This window comes from Python bivittatus, unplaced genomic scaffold, assembly GCF_059951505.1.
Source record: "Python bivittatus isolate LINGU-HERP-01145 unplaced genomic scaffold, Pbiv_v1 ctg000580_np1212, whole genome shotgun sequence".
In the NCBI taxonomy this organism is placed as follows: domain Eukaryota; kingdom Metazoa; phylum Chordata; class Lepidosauria; order Squamata; family Pythonidae; genus Python; species Python bivittatus.
Genome location: NW_028277087.1, coordinates 6,340,295 through 6,361,712, shown reverse-complemented (window position 1 = coordinate 6,361,712; position 21,418 = coordinate 6,340,295). Strand labels below are relative to the sequence as shown.

Genomic DNA, 21,418 nt, shown 5'->3' with positions numbered 1-21,418 from the left:
CTGGAAGATGCATGGCTTGCTGGTTGTCCACCCTGATCTAGGGATCTCGTTATGTACCGTGAGATCTGAATGCTGACTTTCGGCTCATCCTCTGGAACTCACCTGATGTTCTTACCAAAGCCACCAAGGCAAAGGCCTTACGTCCTCAGTAACAGACTTCTCAGTGAACGTGCTCTGCATCTTCTACTTCAGTGTTTCCTAACCTTAAAACTTGTTTAAGATGTGTGGACTTCAACTCCCAGAAGACCGACAACCCACATCCTATGTCCCCACAGTAAACAACCAGATGACTCAGAAAACCTCACAAACAGGCTGTGATGGAGACAGCCCTCTCTGTGATTTGATATAAGGTAAAGCAGTGTTTCTCAACCTTGGCAACTTTAAGATGTGTGGACTTCAACTCCCAGAATGCTGGCTGGGGAATTCTGGGAGTTGAAGTCCACACATCTTAAAGTTGCCAAGGTTGAGAAACACTGCTGTAAAGAGACAGACTACCATAAAACATTACTACTTCCAAACTACACTAACACAACAGCCCCCTAAAATTAAGCTAAACATATAATAGTATAATATTCAGTTCCTTGCAGTGACTAATTGATGTCTTTGAGAAGCCAAGAAGCAGGGCATGAGGGCAATTCCCCTCTTGGAGATCCTGGAATTAAATGCCATTCTGATTATGCAACCAAATATGGAACATCTGCTGCCTGAGTTTCCACAAAATTGCTGCTCACACATAGCTGTTTTTATATCAGACAGCTCCTAGTGGTAAAACGAGGGGGAAAGTTTTAGAAGGGAAAACAGAATTTGGAAATTACTCATTACTTTGAGGGAATATTTCTTACGATATAAACAGCTGCAACAAACACAGATCACTTTTATGCCGTTTGTTTTGAAAGACTAGATCCAGATTTAATTACAGGTTGCAATTTCTTTGTGAAACACTAGTAGAAAAAAGTTGGAGGTGTTTTCAAGGACTTTCTGATTAAGGAAGTTAAAGACCTGTTTTTCATTTGGGACTCTCAGCTAGTAGTTTACCACGAACTTCCATATTAAAAGTTTCTTGCCTGCTCTGCCTGCAACCCTTTGCGGAAGATTTCCGGTTCTCTGTTGCAGGGGTGCAGCCTGAGCCCACCCCACCCTTTCCATGTTTTTAAAAAGATTTTAATTATACAGACCCAGCGTAGCAGGGAGGGAGGAGTTGGCTCCTGTTTGTACAGAACCTGGGGTCAGGAAGATCCCAGAATCCCTCTCAGTCTGCAGGAGAGAGCCTCATCAGGCTGAGGATTGTGTAAGTTATGTTGCTGCAAGGAAAGACCTTAAGCAGCTATTGTCGCTCCTGAGTAGACTTGCCTGGTGGATAGCTCAGCTGTGTGGAAAGTGAAGGGCTAGAGCTTCTGGAATAAAAGTTGCAATCGGAAAGCAAGCTGATGATGGAAATGTCTATCTGGCTTAGACCCCTGCTTTGGACTCAGATACATTTGTCGCATAAAGACCTGGATGTTACTTCAACCAGCTCTTTCCTTGTGCCCTTTAGTGACTGGAATGCCAATTGCTGGGTTATTGCCAACTCATGTTTTTCTTCAGTTTGGTTGCTGGTAATTTGTTTCAAAATGGCTTAGATTCAGAATGGCTTAGATTCACTTTCCCTACATTAGGGTTAGTTAAACTCTGACAACCAGTAGATGGCAGCAAAAAGGTAGAAAACATTGTAACATCTGCTGCCATCTAGTGGTTATCCTTATTTTTGTATCCCAGATATCAAGGCCCTAGTTATGTGGAAGCCTTTTCTTTGGCAGAAGTATGGTAGGACATGGCATCTTCTGCCAAAGGAGTCTGGTAAACAGTCCAGTCTATAATATTTTTGATGCAATGCGCTGGCAGCCTTTATATAAGACCTCCACCTCAAGGATACCAGCTGGAAATTGTTCTGGGGGGCAGTAGCAGAAACAATTCTTTGCTATAAACGTTCTATGTTTTGTTTGTTTGCTCATTTTAAAACTGTTATTTTGCAAGCTATTTTGCAGGCAACACAAGAACCAGATATATTATCACTTAAACTGGGAAGTTCCAAAAATAATTGTAGAACGCACATCGGATAAAAGTGTCAGAGTAAGCTTGGAATTTGTTTTAACACAGCAGTTTAATTCACATTAAAAATGAAAGCCTATATCTATTCCATTCCATGGAAATTAGCCCCATTCAGTCAATGGGTCTTAATGCTAAATAGACATATCCACACAAGCTGCAACCCTAATATATTCTAAAGCTTTCCAATGAAAGTTCATGAGAAAATTTTGTTAGTTTTTAAGAGGCCACAAAGTTCTGTTACTGCTGTTATTAGAATCATTATCATCTTAATCCAACATCCACTTCAAATAGTTTAGCTTGTTCAGAGATCCCTGTATAGCAAGTAGCATTAAAGATGGCACCTAATTTCATTCATTCACTGCAGCAGAAGAAAATCAACAATCACTGAAACACTTCATTCAGATATTAAAAAACATGGCTTTATGACTATATATTATATAACGAAATGGATACAGATTTCTTTAGAAAGCTGGTCAAATAGTGCTAAGAGATGGAACTCTGCCCATATGACCCAATTCAAGCCATGTGCATATGGCAGGATCAAGCCCCCTTTTCGTCTGCAATACAAGGGGTAGTAGTACCTGCTCACTTTCCAAGGCTCTTGTACTTTCAGCAAAATAGGAAGTACTCTGAGTATTCCCTATGTGTAATTATTCATTCATTAGACTTAATAAACCACCAACTACTAAAGCTAACGAGTAGAAGCGGGACTTCAACTGTTAACAGGCACCCATTTACATCACTACTATCTTTTTTGCCAAGCTGTCATCTGTGAATTGATTTTAATGTATTCATTTTAATGTCATGTATTTTTAACTGTTGCAAGCTGCCTTGAATGCTTGTATAAGCAGAAAAGTGGGGGACAGCTTTAACAAATAGTAATAATAGTGCCACCAGCAGAAGCAGCAGACTGGAGAAGCTCCTTACTTGATCATCTGTAATGAGTTAAGAACAGTCCTAGGATAATCACAACCCTTTGAATTACCTGTCTCCCCTAAACTTGGATACATATCCTATGCTCCTGCCCCAGCAATTACAAATAGTACAGTATCTTGATTGTCCTCTGGATTTATGCACTGTTAAAATGCTACCATCAACAGATTCGGGAAAGAGATTGGCCTGACTTAAATCCTGGAGTGACTGGCAGTTTCAGTTTCCTTCTTGGTTCTGGTCTATTCCCCTTCCCATACACACCTTTGCAACTGTGCAGTATCTCCTGTGTAGAATTTCCCATTAATAACAATGATGAACTTATGTTTAGTATGTTAGTTTTTTTTAATTTAACTATCGGAATAAAAAAAAAATCAACAGTGTGACCTGGAAGCGGCCCATCTCTGCCAGCATCTTCCCTTTGGAAAGACATCCCCCCAGAGATTCATAAGGTCCCTACCCTGACCTTATTTAAATAAGCCCTTAAAACCTGGCTCTTCCCCAGCCTTGGGTTAGAGTGGATGGTGGACCCCATGGGATATTTGATTTGTGAGATGTTATTTTTTCCTGGATGTTTCTCTTTATATTGTTTGGATTGTATGTTTTAAATGCTTACATCATATGGCACCCAGAATTGTGATGGATTTGGGAGGTATATAAAGTTAATAATAAATAATAAATGAAAGGGAGTTAGGCAATATCAATTTCATCAATATTAATATTACGGTTTGGACAGTGATCCAGCAATATGTTCATCTAAAAACTAGATTCCAAGAGACAAAAAGGGAAGCCTGTGTGATTTTCACATGATGTTGGCAAGTTTTACTGGCCATTCTGGGAAGCAAAAGGGCTGGAGAAGTTGGGCTCTCCATCTGATTTAGCAAAGCAGTTCTTAGGATTTAGCAAGGCTGTTCTTGAGATATGGCATGTGTGCAGAAGAAGAGGCAACGTTCCTTATATCTAAACTTTCTGTTTAGGAACCTTTTCTTCCTATATATGCCTTACTGTTCTGGTATATTGTAGTGTTAGTGCGATTTTATTATTGATTATAGCTATCTATTTCCTGCCTTCCAGGATAACAAATCTCCCAAATCAGCTTATGAGTTAGACATCTGTAAATAAAAGCACATTTTAAAAAGAAACAAACTTTGAGGATCCTTCCCCACAGGATAATTAGGGGCAATTATCTTTGGGGTAAAGAAGGAGAATCTAACTGAGCGGGCTTCTCTGGTGTCGGCTGGGTTCCTTCCCTCCCCTTTCTCTTCAAAGAACCTTTTCACAGGGCAGTAGATGGTAATGACTACTTTTACGATTGTTTCCTTTGATAATCTTTGGTTTTTATTCTGGGATAAAGATAGATGTCATATAGATATTATAATAAATAAAAATATGATTTGGACCCTACAGCACCACTTGTCTTCTGCTAACAACACAATGAATTAAAGACAAAAATCAGGTGAAGTGCTTGCTTACTTGGATAAAACCCCTTTACAGTAATGTGAAAACAGAAGAGCACATTACCAGAACATGGCTTTCCTGCTGACACTTGCACTGCTAGACTTCAGAAAGAACTTTTAAAAGTTCACTAAACTGCAACACAAAACACAAAGAATAATTTTCAAATAAGTTTGGGCAATCCCAGGGCCTAGGAGCTTTAAAAAACAGTGGAAGTAAATATTTCCAGATGCCAAATGCAGCATGTGTTACAAAGTCCACCATTCATAAAGTGCAACTACGCACACCCTAATAATATTCTAGCAGGAGCCTAACTGGATTCTGAGATAATGGTGGAGACAAATCTCTTTTACTGTATTACCCTATTTTTTGACTATTTTGGGCTCCTTTAGGAGGAAGAATAAAATAAAACTATCATCATTATCACCACCATCACATTCCTGAAAGGCTTGTTTCATTCATTCATTCACTCACTCATACATTCAATGTATAAAGCTGTCCACCTGACATGCAACTCAGGACAGTTTGCCCAAATAACAACTAACAGTGTGCAACAAATAACAATTAACAGAAAAAAATAAAATGCTGGCTGGGGGATTCTGGGAGTTGCAGTCCACACACTGTAAAGGTGTTAAGGTTGAGAAACACTGGTCTAAATTAAGCCACTGAGCTTTATAGCTGAGATAGGGATTTGAAGCCTATGCCTCAGCAGTACAAGGCCAACAGAATACCCTTCTAATGTTTTGATTGTGTAAGTCCCAATATTCCTGACCATTAAGAACTGTCTATTAAGGACATTAGAATCCAAAGTATATGACTATCACAACACAGGGGAAGTCTGTTCTCTGACCACTATACCACAAAGGCCTGGGGAGACAGGTTAGTCAGAGAAAGCCCCTGGCCTAACATCATCCAGTGACACTGAGAGTGTGAATGTCAACCTGGCTCCCCCTAGCCCACTTTGACTCTTCATCTAATAAGTGATACCACTCAAATGGTAGTCAGCATTATTGGCAGGAAATTCTCATCATTTGCATCAATCCTGTAAGGACTGCCCTGGTTATCACTTTGTTTCAGGATCCTCTGAAGGTTTTGGCGATTCATTTAAAAACACTAAAGGGCTTAGCATAATTTTAGGGATCACTTCCTTAACAGCCTGCTTGGCCCTGTAACATTTGACAGAAAGGCCCTCTATGACCCAACTGTGGCAGAGATATAATCTGTGGGGACAAGACATAGGTCCTTCTTGATAATCACATCTAAACTGTAGAACTCCATGGCTTGGGAGGCTCTGTTGGTATCCTGCAGCTCTTTCACTGATGGGTTAAGACTTTCTCTCTTTTGGGGGGAAGGCACTTCTTCTGTAGGGGCTATACATTTTGTTTTACCTACTGTAACTTCTTGCTTTTAATACACAATTCTTTCTAAACCCTTTCTTAATCATCTTATTTCACAGGGATTACTTATAATTATTATCCAATCCTGGGAGTAGTACAGGAGTACTAGAATTTCATCATTCAAATTTTACATGGATAAACTATAAAATTCCAAGGTTTTAGAGAAACCAAGCCTGGATCAATTACGTGAGACAAGGCCTTTAAATGGACACTGCAAGACTATGCTGGCACCAGCCCAGGACTTAATATAGCAAAAGCCACACCCGCTCCTTCAGGCCTAGAGTGTCAACCAAGCCGTACTCTTTTCTTCTTACACAAAAGTTTCCTCATGGCCATTAACACCATCACCAACCTGCCAAATTCAAGTACTGTACTTTCATTCTAAAATGCCAGATCTCTCTCTTCTCTCACCAAATCCTATAAACAATTGACACAGGAAGAAGTCACTTGACTCACTGCAAAAAAATAAAAAAGGAAGGAAGGAAGGGAAAAAGAAAATAATTAATTAAACCATATGGTAGCAAAAAGCTGTTTGCTAGGAAATATCTGTTCGGAGGACTCTCCCCAAAAAGTGAAATAAACAAATCAATGGACACATACAGGAGCAAATTTCTTGTGAATTAAGATTAATAACCACAGTTAGTTTTACTGGATTTTAACTAATTAAGTTGTTGCACTGTCACTCCCGAGCTCACTCACCATCAGCCAGGATTCCCAGAGCTCTTAGATAGTGAAGTCCAGCCATCTTTTGAATTGTCCGTTCTGTATTACAAAGCACATACTTGTTCTCTGGCTACAATGCGCAAGTTGTCTATTATAAATGATGGTGCTCTCTATAGGTACTGAGAGCATCAAAGGCACAACAAAATAGCCGCATATACCCAAACATTTGACCACTGCAAATTCAATGTAAAATTTTTCTGTGGAGTCTCACTGACTATACATTGCTTTCTTTGGTTGCCCTCCTGGTGACAGCAGCAAGGAATCCCCATTTTAATTTTTTCGCAAAAACCTTGTGGGAAATTTAGAAAGAATGGCTGCAGATCTGGCCGCCAGACAGAGTATGCATGAACTGGGGCCAAGTCAGCTCCCCAAAGGTTCTAGGCGTTGATATTTGTTATGTATTTGTTCTCTCAGATTAAATGCAAAATCCTAGATTGTAAGAATTGCTGCTGCTGCTGCTACAAAGACTTTAGCTGTTTTAGTTGTCCTGCCTGCACATAATGAAATAAACTTGACTTAAAAGGAGAAGATGCTTAAACCAACTGGAGGTAAGTGGGGTTTCCTCATCTTGCAAATATGAAAGAAATCCTGTACGTAGAGATTCATATTCAGGATTTCTTGTACAACGAGCCAAATGTGTTCCCATATATTTATTTAATTTACCCCCTGCATTCTGTTAGGCGCTCAAGGCAGTTTAATATGGCAATTTCTGTTTTTTTCCCCCTCGCAACAACAAAAACCCTGCAAGATAGGTTGGGATGAGAGAGCAAAATTGGTCTGAAGTCACCAGTGAACTTCCATGGGTTATGGTGGACTCTCCTTTAGTTCTGCAGTTCCCAGGCATCTGATAACTAAAGCAGAGGTTTCTTCTAACGAGGGTAAGGGGTAGAGAGAAGAAGCCAGCTCCTTGCAGCTTTTCCTTCTTATGGAGAAGGGGATTAGAGATTTCATGCCAGCTTGGAAGCTACGCCTTCCCAAACAAGTGCTAGCAAGCTGAAGAACTGGGAAGGGGGTGGGGGCAGTGAGATACCTTCCAAGGCTATCAAAGATGCAGTGCATTGTTCTGCATTCTAGCAACTAAATCCTATGATGAGAGATAGGTATGCTTAGCCTTGAGAAGGCTGGAAAGAATATGATAGCCCTCTTCAAATAATTGTAAGAGTATCACCTAGAAGGCCATGATCCCTTCTCTATTATCCCCAAATACAGGACATGAAATAAGTGTTTTAAGTCACAGAGAAGCAATTCTTGCTGAACGTTAGGACAAAATATGTTAACCATAAGAACGGGTCAACACTGGGACCCATCACCATGAGAGGTGATTCCTCTTCTCTTTACTGGATGCACTTAAGCAGAGACTTGCAACTGCTTTAATATGGATTCTAGCACTGAGCAGAAGATTGGGATCAGTGCCCCTACCAACTCTTAAGATTTTATGATGCTGGATTTAGAGAGATGATTGAATATTCATATGAATGTTTTGTTTCTAAGACATTAGAACCAGAATAATCATAATGATCACCCAGGAAGATTCTGTGGTAGGCACTGTAAACTGGACATCATTTTCGGCCATTCACAATTTGGTCTTCTCTATGGCATTGCCAGTTCCTTGATATTTGAAGGAGGCCTACTATTATACTGTTTAGGCATCTAAGGTAGTCAATTTTTTTTTACCTAGTGTTATCCTTTGTGGCAGGGAGCTATTTTTTTTCCGCCCCATAATTCATTTTAATATACACGGTTTATGTTATTCATTTTAACTTACTGGCATTTTATTATACTGCTTTTAAATTTCACTCTTAAAATGCCTTTTACGGGAAGCAGTATATAAATGATTTAAATAAATAGAGGCTAATGAAGACACAGCTAAAGAACTCCAAGGACTTGATCTATTACAGAGAAGGAAGCATTTATTTATTTGTCTGTCTGTCTGTCTCTCAAATTTATATAGCCACCCATCTCACAAACAAGTGATTCTGGCTGGTGTACAACAAAGCTAAAAAAACAATAAATATATATAAAACAATAATTATTATTAAAGAAACATTTAAAACTATAAAAAAGGACAAAGCTAAAAGAAAGGAAATATTGGGCAAAGAGAAGATGTGAATGACAATGGAGCCACCTCACTATTTCACCAATCCCCTAGGTCCCCAGGTCTGATGGCACAACCAGGTTTTGAGGGACTTCATGAAAGTCAAAAGGGATGAAGCCAGCCTCACTTTGGGGGGGGGGGAGAGATATTCCATAAAGCTGGTGCCACAGTAGAAAAGCCCGCCACCTAAGCCCCATCAAATGTAGCTCCCTAACCAATGGGACCCACAGCATGCCCTCTCTGCTGGATCTGGTGGGACAGGCAGATGTAACTGGGGAGAAGTGGTCTCTCAGAAGTGGTCCCATGCCATGTAGGGTTTTAAAGGTCAAAACCAGCACCTTGAATTGAACCCAGAAACAAATTGGTAACCAATGCAGCTCACAGAGCAGAAGTGTAGTGTATGTTCTTCTAGAAACACACATAACTGGCCGCGCCGCTGCATTTTGCACCAGTTGATTACAATGCTAAATTAAATCCAAAGAGACCCAGCTTCGTATTATTTATGCCCACCTATAAATTCATTGCCTTGCCTCCTGCGTACCTCACATGGTAACTGTGGGGATAAAATATGTGATTACAATAATAATTTACACAGCAACCAGGAACATGTCTGAGTGACCTGGATCCACAAATGTCCTATATAAGTAGGCAGTTACTTCCGCTTGCATAAGACAGCCCTACTGAATCCTCCCAATTTTCTCATCCCATTGCAATACTCCATGCCCTATTTATGCTGCGCCAAGAGTCCTCTCAACTCTTTGATGTGGTTTACTTATTTATCCAATGTTGATGCACTTTTCATATTGAGAATATCTCAAGAAAAATGGAACTATTTCATATTATTGTCAAGAAAACTAGATGAACATGCCAGGAAGTCATGAATACTTTATTTATGATTTAGTAAAAGAACTGTGATCTGACACTGCAGGGAAGGATCTGCCCAAGGACCACTTTTGATGCTGATTGTGCAGATAACTGAATGGAGCAAAGTAACTTTGTACAGGTAGTCCTCAACTTATGACCATAATTGGGACCAGAATTGCTGTTGCTAAGCAATGTGGTCAAAATGCGAGATGTCACATGACCGCATCGCTTAGCAGCGGCAATTCTGGAACTCCCCATTGCTGTTGTTAAGTGAATTGCACAGTCATTAGCCAAGGACCCACCCCAATCCAAGCCATTCTGGACTTGGTCCCTCCCAGCCTTGAGTCTCAGTAAGGTAAGGGATTGCCTCCAGCTCCCCCCACCTGCCAGCTCTCCCCCTATCTCTGCCCTTTTGGCTGCCCTGCACCCTGTCTTGTGGGGCTCTGGGGCTGCTTGCCACACTGTGGTTCAGGGGCTTCTTGGCCCTCCTTCCCCCTTCGCTTGCTCACATCATGCCTTCCTTCTCTCCTTTGCTTGCTCACACACTTCACACCCTCCTTCCATCACTCACATGCACCAGTGCCCTCCTTCGTTCACTCGAGGGGCACTTCCGGTGTGCGTTCTGCAGCTCATGTTGGAAGCTGCTGGTTGTTTGTGAGGCATTCTTCTTCCTCCTGCAAAGCCCCAGAGCCACACTACAGCGTGAGTGTGTGTGAGCAAGTGAAGGGGGAAGGAGGGTGCCGGTACGTGCGAGTGAGTGAAGGAGGGTGCGGTGCGTGCAAGTGAAGAAGGGCCAGGGTGGGTGGAGGAGATTTACCTGAGCGACTTGCGACCTCCCCTGCTGGTTTCCCCATTGACTTTGCTTATGGGAAGCCGGCAGAGAAGGTTGCAAATGGCACTCACGTGATCACAGGTACTTGGCAACTGGTCATAAGTGCGAATGGGTTGCCAAATGCCCAGATCACGATCATGTGACTGCTACCAGGATGGCTTATGTGTGAGTGAGGACATGACTGAAAAAGGATGGCACTGATTCAGGCCAATATCTTCCTGGGTTATTTTTATGTTTCCCCTAAAGTCATCAGAGGGCTGGACTGGAACCTCCCATGAGCCTTTGTCTTAACTTCACCCACATCACGTTCTCATGGAAACTAGAACCTTTGTTGTCACTCATGTATGTGCGCGCATGTGTATGGGTTGGGGCAGAATGGAGAAAAAGAACCAGAAGAACTCCAAGCTTGTGTAGTGATTCCTCTGACAGAAAACAACTCAAGTGCATCATTAAGTGGGGTAGAGAAATAGTACTTTAGAGGTCAGGTAGCTAGTTAAAACAATTCATATTCTATCACAGATCCAGACATGATAAAATCCTTCCCAGGATTAACACAGTTAACGTTTCTTGTGCCCACAAACAAAAATAGATGTACAATCGCCCCCACCCCAAGTTGGCATTTAAGAAAAGCAGCCCCCAGGGGACTTCCACAAGTTTTTTCTTTGTTCATTTTTAAGAGAGGACCCACTATCCCAGAGAATACCAACTGGGATCTGCTGGCCTGGCCTTCTTCAGGATCATCTCTGTCTTCCTGACTTCTAAATTTCTCAAGAGGGAGTCACCACAGAACTCCTCTGGTTGCTTAGCAACCACCTTAGGGACCTTGCACCATGGACACCATTTTAAGAGGCGTAATAGGCCCCTCATAATTTTTACATGTGCTCACCTATATATATGCAAACATTTGCAAAGTTTGCTAGAGGTCCAGCTTTGTACTCCCCCCCCCTCTTGGTCATCTAAGAAAAAGAGGTTTGGAAGCAAAGACCAAAAGAAAGGGCAGAAAGCATTGAAGGGGGTCATTATCACAAAAGTGACATTCTTAATTTGCCCACACAGATTGACTGTGGTGACAGACAAAAGGGGCAGCACAATTACCCTAATGAAAGGGCTTCCTGCTAGCCCACTAATTTGCCCCAATTTTAGCGCAGAGGAATCACTTAGGAAGTGGCAAAACCAATACCCCTCTCATTTGTTTGTTTTTGTCAGGGGACACTTGGTCATCCTCCTACAAAATGGCAGTGAGATTCCAAGCTTAGTTCAAGTTATTGAACCGTTCCACCTGGCATTTAACACTAGCACCCGCCAGTATTGCTCCGAGAAACAAATTTTATTAAAAGGCATAAGCTTACATGGATTGCAGCTCATTTCATCAGATGCACAGTGGCTACTGGATGCATCCAATGGGGTGAACCGCAGCTCACAAAAGTTGATGCTTTTAAATAAAACTGGTAAGTTGGAAAGGGTACTACCAGACTCCTGATTTTTTTTGCCACCAGACTAACATGGCTCTCCTAGAATGTCTACCCTGAGGATAAACTGGGTGCAAAGCCAGCAAATGGATGGGTTCACACGCTGCATGAAACAATAATGGGGCATTCTTGGGTCTGGCTTGGTGTATTGTTTGAACCCAATCACTGTGGTTAAAAAAAAAAAATTGAATGGGTTACTATTGTGAATTTAGCAACTGTAAACTACAAGCATTCCACACATTTCCCATCACATAGATATGTGTTTACAAAGCAGATAAATTTATTAAATTTCTATATACTACAATCAATTCAACCCTCAATGGTGGGATATAAATGCAACAAATAAATAATATACAACTTCTATTGCCAAGACAGATATCTCCCATGTTACAGCAGTCCATTTGCTTCGTCTGTCTCCTTCTTGAATCAACACAACTGGGTCTTACTTGCTGACATGCTAATTCTACGAGCGATGAGGAAGACCTATGTGTCGTTTTATAGTGCTTTGTTGTATGCGTGACTGGATATAAAGCTTACACAACTAAGTGTTTCATCTTTGCTAGTGCTATAGGGTTAAGCTGCCAGAGAAACTGGACTTAAAAGTTGGTCAAGTCAAAGCCTTGATAACCAAACTGAATATCATATTATGAACTGGAAGGAGCCCAATCCGCCTTGCTGTCCTTTTCTGCATCCTGTTTGTCTGAATTTTTGCGCAGAGTATGGGGGTGCTCAGAACTGGACACAACACTCAAGACAGATAGGATTTAAGTAACATAGAACAGAATGGAATGATTAACCTCCTGTGGTTTGGACACTATTGATGCAGCCAATTTGTACTTGTCTTCTTTTGCAGTTATGAAACACTAACTCATATTCAAGTTATGATCAACTACAATTCCAAATTCCTTTTGTAAGTTCTATTGTCAGGGTAGATAGCCCCCATTTTATACCAGTCCACTAGGTTTCTTTCTCCTAAGCAAGTAACTTTGCATTTGGTTCTTTAATTCTGTTGTTTGATCCACTTCTCTAATCAATCAAGAACATTCTGTATTTTTCCCCTCAGATATTAGCTGTTCCATCCAGTTTTGTACAATCTGCCAGTTTCAAAGCCATTGCCTCCAACTGGCTACTAATAAAAATATTGAAGACTACTGGACCTAGGACCAAACCTTGCAGTGCCCCATTTATAACTTTAAATGCTAGAACTACTGATGAGCACTCCTTGAATATAATTTTCAAGCCAGTTATGTATCCACCTGTTGTCATGCCATCCAGCCCACACCTCCTGATCAGAATAGTCTCTCTCTTGAGGCTAGACTAGCACAGACTTTAACACTATTCTACAAAGCAGTAAAAACCAAATTGTTCTGTAGGGCTTTTGATATTTAAGGCTACTTATGTTGATGACACCCATTGTGTATTTAGGGATGATATTTTTTCTCATTTTTTTGGTTTTATAGCTAATTATATATTTATTCATTTTATATGGTTCTATTTTGCTATTGTAAACAGCTGTTAGGATTCAGCAGTGCAGAAGATAAATAGGAGGGCTTTCCATCAATTAGTTTGCTAAAATCAAGACATATTATGTCTACTGCATTCCCATACTCTATTAAGGGAGCTACTTGATAATAAAATCAAGTAAGATTAGTCAAAAGACTTGTTGACAAATCAGTACTGACTTCTAATAATCACTTAATTATTTTAAAATTATTTACAGGCTAAATGCTTTATGACCCGCTTTAAAAACTTTCCAGATATTGAATTCCCTTCTTTTTCCCCCTTTGAAAAGAGGGATAACACCTGCCCTGCATCTATTCTCAAAGATAATTCATAATGATGTGGCCAGACTGTCAAGCTAGTTAGCTAGTTCATCTGGGCATGGAGATATAATTCTCAATTCTCTGTGTTTCTATCAGCTCAAGGTGAAATCCTGCTCCTTCAACTTACTCTTCATTATTACCTGGTGAAACCCATATCCCACTCAAGAGAGAAAACAGAACCAAAATAGGAATTGAGTAGTACTGTCCTTTCTTTGTTATATCTTATCCATTTGCTGTTTTAACTAGTATAACACTTCTTTGAAACTTCTTACAGGTAATCCTCATTTAGCGACTACAATTGGGACCAGCAACTCGGTGGGTGCTGTTTCTTAGCATCCTTTACCAAAATCAGCTAATACTGAGCTTTAGTCTTCCTTTAAGTCATCAAAATAAGCTTCCCATTCTTCTTTACTATCTCTTTTCTTTGAATGGTATCCCATGAGATACCTTTTTCCTTTCAAAATTCTCCTCAAAATCCCTCGTCTGTGAAGTATAGTTATTTCACATCCCAAATCAAAAATAAGCTACACTGATATGTAATCCCTCCCCAAAACTTTCCATTATTCCCCACCCCACCTCCTGCATTGCTTCTACTCTTAACTGTGTTTCTGTGATGGTCTTCAACAAAAAGATGTGCATTACAGATTTCTGCAATTTTTATAGAGCATGGCTGGAACCTGCTAAATAGAACCTGAACTGACCATAAGGTGCTGTTCTGACCATCAAAAGATGGATCATTTGCCATGTTGGCTATGACTGATCTGAACAAGAGATCAGAGCAAGCTGCAGAGGTAAATTTCAAGACATTGTATGGATAAGTACAGATGAGGTGACTGAAGCAACTTCTGGTAGTTATGTGGGCTTCATTTGACCATGTGTTCCCTGAGGAAATGGATAGTTTTCTGCAGCAAAAGTTGTGCCATCTGTGGACTGGACCAATGCCCTACCTGCTCCTTTGGGCTGCCAGATAACATGTGTTCAATTTGGGAAGTGGTGCATGCTTCTTTGGAAGGTACTAGCTACCTTAAAAGGAGGTGGTGGTGAACCCACTTCTGAAGAGCTATGTCTTGATCCAATCATATTAGACAACTTCAACCCACTCTCTAATCTTTTTATGGAAGGTTTGAGCCTACTGAACCTCTCAACAGCCTTCAGTACTATCTACTATGATAGCGCTCTGGACCATCTATGAGGGCTGGGAGAAGATGGAACTACCTTACAGGGGTCTCACTCCTCCCTGAGTAGGCTGTTCTAGTCAATAGTGATGGCAAAGGGTGGTCAGACCACTGATCTCTCACAGGGTTCAGCTCCCCCATTTTTCAAAAACATCTACATTAAACCCCCAGTTTGGAGTGAGGTATCATCGGTTTGCCATGGATCTCTATCATGGGCCAAGTTGGAGATGCAGAAGTCTGGAGGGACTGGATGAGAAGAAACAATATAAACTGGACCCTCGCAAGATGGAGTTACTGTTTGTCCAAAATCTGCCTGAGTCTCTGTCAGCTCCTATACTGGCTCTGGATGAGTTTGTACTCCTCTGAAGGACCAGGTCTGCAACACGGGCATTCTCTTGGATTCATGGCTACTGCATGATCAACAGGTGGAGGACCAATGACCAAGGATGCCATTACCAAGCTTTGGTTGGTGACCAGTTGTAATCCTCTTTGAGGTAGGAGGCCTTGTTTCAGTCCAAGTTAAGCAAAGTCAGGAAACAGACTCTATAAGGATTACTGGAACTTTTAATTTATTGAACCAAGGATAACAGAATCTTGAATGCCTAAGAGTTTCCTTCTCCCCACTCTTATACCCAAGAGAATCAAGGCAGGGCAATCTTGAGTTTCTTTCTTGCCCCTCCTCTCTATCAGAGCTAAGATGGTGTTGACGTATCTGCCTTTGCATTCCTTCTTCAAGGCTTTCTCCATACTCCTCTATACTTTGGCAATGGTGACACATACCTTTATCACCTCTAGACTGGACTGCTGCAACATGCTGTACGTTGAGCTGCCTCAGAAGCCTATTTGGAAAGTGCAATCACCACAAAAAGCAGCTGCCCATATGCTGGCAAGTAACGAGTCACCACAGCCATGTGATACTGGTTCTGTGGGTGTTGTGCTGGCTTCCTCTCCATTTCTGAGTATACTGTAATTCAAAATGCTGGTTTTAACTTATAATGTAACTTGGCTCCCCAGTACGTTGAGGACCATATTTCCCAAATAGGATCTGAGCATTCAACAGAGGAGGAGTTGCTTCAGGTCCCCTTTTCTCATGAAGTTTGTTTTTTGGGGGCCCCCAAAACAGGCATGGGAATGGAAGCTTTTAAACCAAATTCCAGATGTGAGACCTATTAGAATAGTTTTGTTAGATTGTGCCACCATTTGGAAATCTGCAATAGCTGAATCTTAATTCTTCGATGTAGACTAATAAATGAATCTTAATTCTTAGATGTGGAGTAACAAGAAGTTGTGAAGACCGGCGTAGGAAATAAATGCGTCAGAATCCGTGCAATGAAGCTTAACATTTTATGGGCAAAAGTTATCAGGCTACTGTAATTCCAAGACAGGAAAAGGACCTGGAGGAAGATCGTAGAAGTTTCTGCAATTCTCTGATCCTCTTTTAAGTTTATCTAGATACCAGAAAGCTCCTGCTTGCCCTTATTCCATTCTAAAGGAAAAGCAAAGCCAGAATTCCTATGTTTGTACAGTTACAGTCTCAAGATAACATCAACATCACGTTCACAGAAGATAGCAGTTCAAGCTAATCAAGTGAATCTATTAAATGACTGGTAAGCCCAAGCTGAAACAACTGTTTTCAGATGAGCATTTCCACCACTGTTTAAAAAAAAAAAAACTGTCCACCTCCGATAGATATTTGTGCATTACTTCCCAGAGGAAAAGAAAAACAAAAATCCAATTCCCTCAAGGTAGTTTTCAGCCCAGGTAAATTGCCCAATGACATTAATGCACAGCCAAGTCCTACTGGCTAAACAGCAGTGTGACATCACCCCACATACCCACTGGATCCCTTCCTAAGTGGGAGCAACTATATGACTAAGTCAGGATGGAGAGCAGCAGCAACCAAAATCAAAGAAACAGTGGGCCACAAAAGGAATTAGGAGGGAGAAAATAAATCAGGTGAATATTCACAGGATGATCATTATAGTGGATGAGGTCCAACTTGCCAGAATCAAACAAATCAAATTTCAGTTTTGATCCAAAAACCAAAACTGGGGAATGGTTAGCAATCTCTTTTTTTATTAGCAGGCTTCTGAACTGTTAATAATTTCTTCTGATGTGTTACAAATTTTGAGGATTTTTTCTGACTGGCAGCAAGCAAAAGCTATAGGATCAAGAGAGAAAAGTGGTTGTTTGCATCCACCTTTTCAGCTGGCCAGGAGTGTTCTGGAATCCAGTCAGATAGAGGGAGAATGCAGCATAACAAACTCTTGCAACGCTTTCTACATGGAGTTGCCTTTGAAGGGTGCTTAGAAACTGCAGTTAGTGCAAAATAGAGCACTGCCATTATTATCTTGGATAGGATATACAGGGAATATTACACCAATTTTGAAACAATTAGTTGCTACCACATTATTTCACAGACAACTCAACATAGCATACCTAATCCTACAACTTCAATCTCATTAGACAGCTTTTAAATGGTTAGGACTAATGTGGTCTCAGGATTACTTTTCCCTACTTCTTTAATTGTGGCATCTTTTCTTTGGTATTTCTCTTCCTGAGTCATCTGATAGCATCTTTATTTTATTTTCAGTTTCAGGTGAAAACTTGCTTTCTCTCACTCACACACATAAACCCTCCTCTTAACAGGTTTGTTTGTTTTAGTTCCTGACTTGCATTTGATGTTGTTTTTAATTTCACCCTCTGCAATTTGTCTTCTACTGATTTTAAGAACTAAATCATCTGGAAGACTGAATGCTCCCTCCTTATCTGCTCCAGAAAGTTGAAGGACTGGATGGCTCAGGGCTTAGAAGGGAAACTCCTCCATGCAAGTGGAAATCCTTTCATATGACATGAATTGTAGCCCACTACATTATATGTATGCTGTTTCCATTGGTAAGCTTCCCTGTAAGCCATAGTTGAAAAGCAGCCATCAGATGACTAAGAATAATGAAATGGGATATGCTGGAGAATGCCATAGATCGGTGAAGCTGCACGGGCAACTGGTAGGGATGACGTAGCCTTGAACACTAAATCTACTGTACACTAGGAATCTGTCTCTTTCTTTACACTGCAGCAATTGTGCCAGCTCAATCCCAACTGACTTCTTTAAGATCCAGATGTTAAAGTAAGCAAGAGTTGGGAAAAGTACTAGGTGAGCTATCCAGGTTTGGGAAGTGTGCCAAATACAAGCAGATGCTGATGCAACAACACGGCTTTACTATGCAACATCCTCCCTTTTTTCTTTGACCATTCCTCCACCTGGCAATTGAGATGCAAGAATGGGCCACAAAGAAGATAAGCACGAGAGTAATGCCATCTTCTCCTAGCAAGCATCTTAAGGGAAGATACCATTTTAGCAAGCTCATTATTACTGGAAAGGAGATACTTATTACTAATTCCTTTCTAATCAAAGAGGGCACACTATATTCCATGTAGCTGATGAAGTGAAATGTGATCAGCAAAAACCTATGCAATAATAAATGGTTGGGCCTTAAGCCCCTTTTGAACATTTTGTGTGAAACAGAAAAAAAAATTCTGTTTCATATGGATATATGGATCTGATGATTAGAAACAATAGATCATAGAAAAAAATGAAAGTTATGTTATAAACTTAGCGTAAGAGCTTACAGCAAATTAAAAGGAAGCTGGAAGGGTTTTTTTTGTATTTCTTTTTCTTTTTGCATTTTTCACTTTGCTTTCTTTTTCATTCTTTACTTTTTTCTCTTCTCTGCTTTCTATTTTAATTATTAGTTCTTGTTCATTTTTATCCCTTTATCTCAAAAATCTAATAAAGTTATTTGGAAAATAAAGGTTAGGTCTTTAGGGTGCCATGAGGCTATCTACTGTTTTTGCTAACAGTAGATAGCAGACTAACATAGCTACCTCTCTGGACTCGGTGAAAAATACCTCTCCATTCATAAAATAAATGATCATACAATGAACATGATAAGCGGCATACATCCGGTGGTTCAACATCATTTTTCTTTCAAGGCATTCTCCTCCTTCCAGACTTACACAAGCCCACAAGAATTGCAGATATTACCATCACATTATGGCTGGAGAAGACCCCCCCAACCAGGAAGTTATGTTAACTAAGGTCATCAATTTCCCTTTTAAACTAATCTCCTTGCTGCTTAGGTACATTTCCCCAAACCTCTGGGTTTGATCTTCCTTCTTTGTCTCCCTGCCAACAATTCTAGCAGAAGGTATTTATTTTGCAGTATTTATTTTGACTCTTCTTTGGTTATCTCTATCAAGCTACATGGCTATGTACACCAGTTAAAGAGAAGAATCATTAAGTTCAGGGTTAAATTAACTACAAATATAATTCACAGCTGAAAAGCAAGCGGAAGTCCAGGAGCTCAGAATTGAAAGTAAAACCAATGCAGATTTGCATGCAAGCTAACTTTGATCCCAAAACACTAGGCCTGCGCATTTAGAAAGTTAAATTTCATCAAAACCCACAGGATTTATGGTGAGGAAAATGCATTCAAGACTGAATCCTGAAACAAGAGAGGATGTGCAACTACACCTCTGACAACAAACTCAGACCAAAAAAGTCTGCAAAGCGGTCAATCAAATGACAGCAAGACATCTCCCTTTTTGTATTCTCAGCCCCTGGTCTTCAAAGATAGATGGCTTCTAAACACAGAGATTTATGTTAAATTTATCATGGCTAATACGTGAATTAATTTGCTTACTGCTAGCATATGCGAGTGGCCCCTGACATTCCAAATTCCAATCATGCTGTAAGATTTCCTGGATCAGACCAAAGTTTCACCGACCTCAGTAACTTTTTCCAAACTCTGGCCAGCCAGATGCTCCTCCAAACACAAGCAAGACAAGACGGCACCACTTTCCTCCCAGTGATTGCTCTAATAATGTACTGTATTATGGCTTGAGAGAACGAGTGGATGTTGTTGGTCTTCAACTTCTGTGGCTAATGAGTTATAGCCTGGAAACACTAAGAGTAGCAGACTGCCATTCAATGTTATAACACACAACATATATACTTTGTCTTTTAAAAAAAATGACATACATTACCAACAAAGGCCACAAATCATTTTGTCATCTCAGCCCACCCATAGGAAACCTGTGAAATTCAAGAGGTACAGGACACACCATGTGCCGTCAAGATTCCATACGTGTCACTGGAGGATTACCAGGATCCCCCCCCCCATTCCAAGTATCAACCCACCTGAAACTTCCACACCTTCTATACACAAGAAGTTGCTTACTCATTTTAAATTGGATTGTATTAGCAACCATCTGTTTTCATCTTTGAAGCATTAAGAGATTCTCCAGGAGGAACCTAAATTTGGGCTAACCTGGAAACAAATCCTGCAAATGATGATGGAACAAGCTTCTAAACTGATTCAAAACAACAGATCTACGATGCTAGGGAATAAAAATGAGTGCAACTGGACTTATTTTCAATGAGATATTCACATATATGCTGTCACTATACATTGATGTTCTATAATGGCTGTCAACATTCCCTTCGTGATTTTTTCCTCAGTCATCTATTCCAGGAGCCATTGTTTGCTATGTGCTGTGAGAAAAACAACGGTGTTAATTCTTTCCCCGGTTACCATTTATACTGTAATACAGAAAGGGGAGCATTTTGCATTTGTAATTTTAAAACTTAAATAAGGGGCCCCTTCAGGACTCTGAGAAAGACGTGGACATGGTTGGGAAGGGGAGGAATTCCCCTATAATGCAAAGAAACTTTTTCCAGAGTGCTATAACTAATAAGTTGCGACTCTATTAACTTCAGTGGAACATTTAAAAAATGCAAGGGGGTTGTGAGAGAAACACCCACAACCGTCCTGGAAGGAAGGGAGGGGACAAGCATCCAGGAAGAGGTGGGGCAAGAAAGGGGGAACTACAAGGCCTACCAGACTCCTGGGGGAAGCTTGAAACACCCCCTTTATGCATCTTTAAAGTGAAGGCAAAACAATACTTCGTCAGGACCGGGACGGGAAGAGACTTTTACTTTGACATAAGATTCTTTCCGGCTGCAAACTAGATTAAGGGCCAGAAGAAAACACCGATGTGTCCCCTTAAGGTTCCTGCCCCTCCCCCGTCCTTAAGGCTGCTCCCCCGCAACTCCCCGAGAGCTGCCTCCGCGATCTCTTCTCCAGGGCCATCCCTGGAACACAGGACACCATTGTCCAGACTGAAGCCCCGTTCAAGCCCTTCGCCGGCCTCCTCCAAACGAAACAGCCCTAAACTTATACCTCATTTTTGCAATTCTCCCAACAAAAGAGCAGACGGACGCACGGGGTCTCGTTTCTAAAAACGCGACTTTATAAAACAAGGGGTTCCCTCTCCTTTTTCCCTCTGCGCCCCCCCCCCCATCTTAACTCTACAATCTCTTCCCCAGCGTGTGATGGTGGAAGAGGAAGCAAGCACGGCCAGCAAAAGGGGGGAGGGGGAGGGAGCTATTACAACTTTCCGAAACAAATACTGTTTCTCACCCCCCCCAGTAAAAGGCCGGTTGGTACCAATCAGACATTATTTGGATCATCCCACGCTTTGCTGCGTTTTGCGGGGGGAGGGCTT

The 21,418-nt window shown here is 40.9% G+C and overlaps 1 protein-coding gene across 4 annotated transcripts in view; it reads right to left on the bottom strand.

The window, feature by feature from the left end:
- The window catches only part of GATAD2A (GATA zinc finger domain containing 2A), an 83,756-nt gene that overhangs the window by 46,238 nt on the left and 16,100 nt on the right, over positions 1–21,418 (bottom strand). The window lies entirely within an intron of this gene.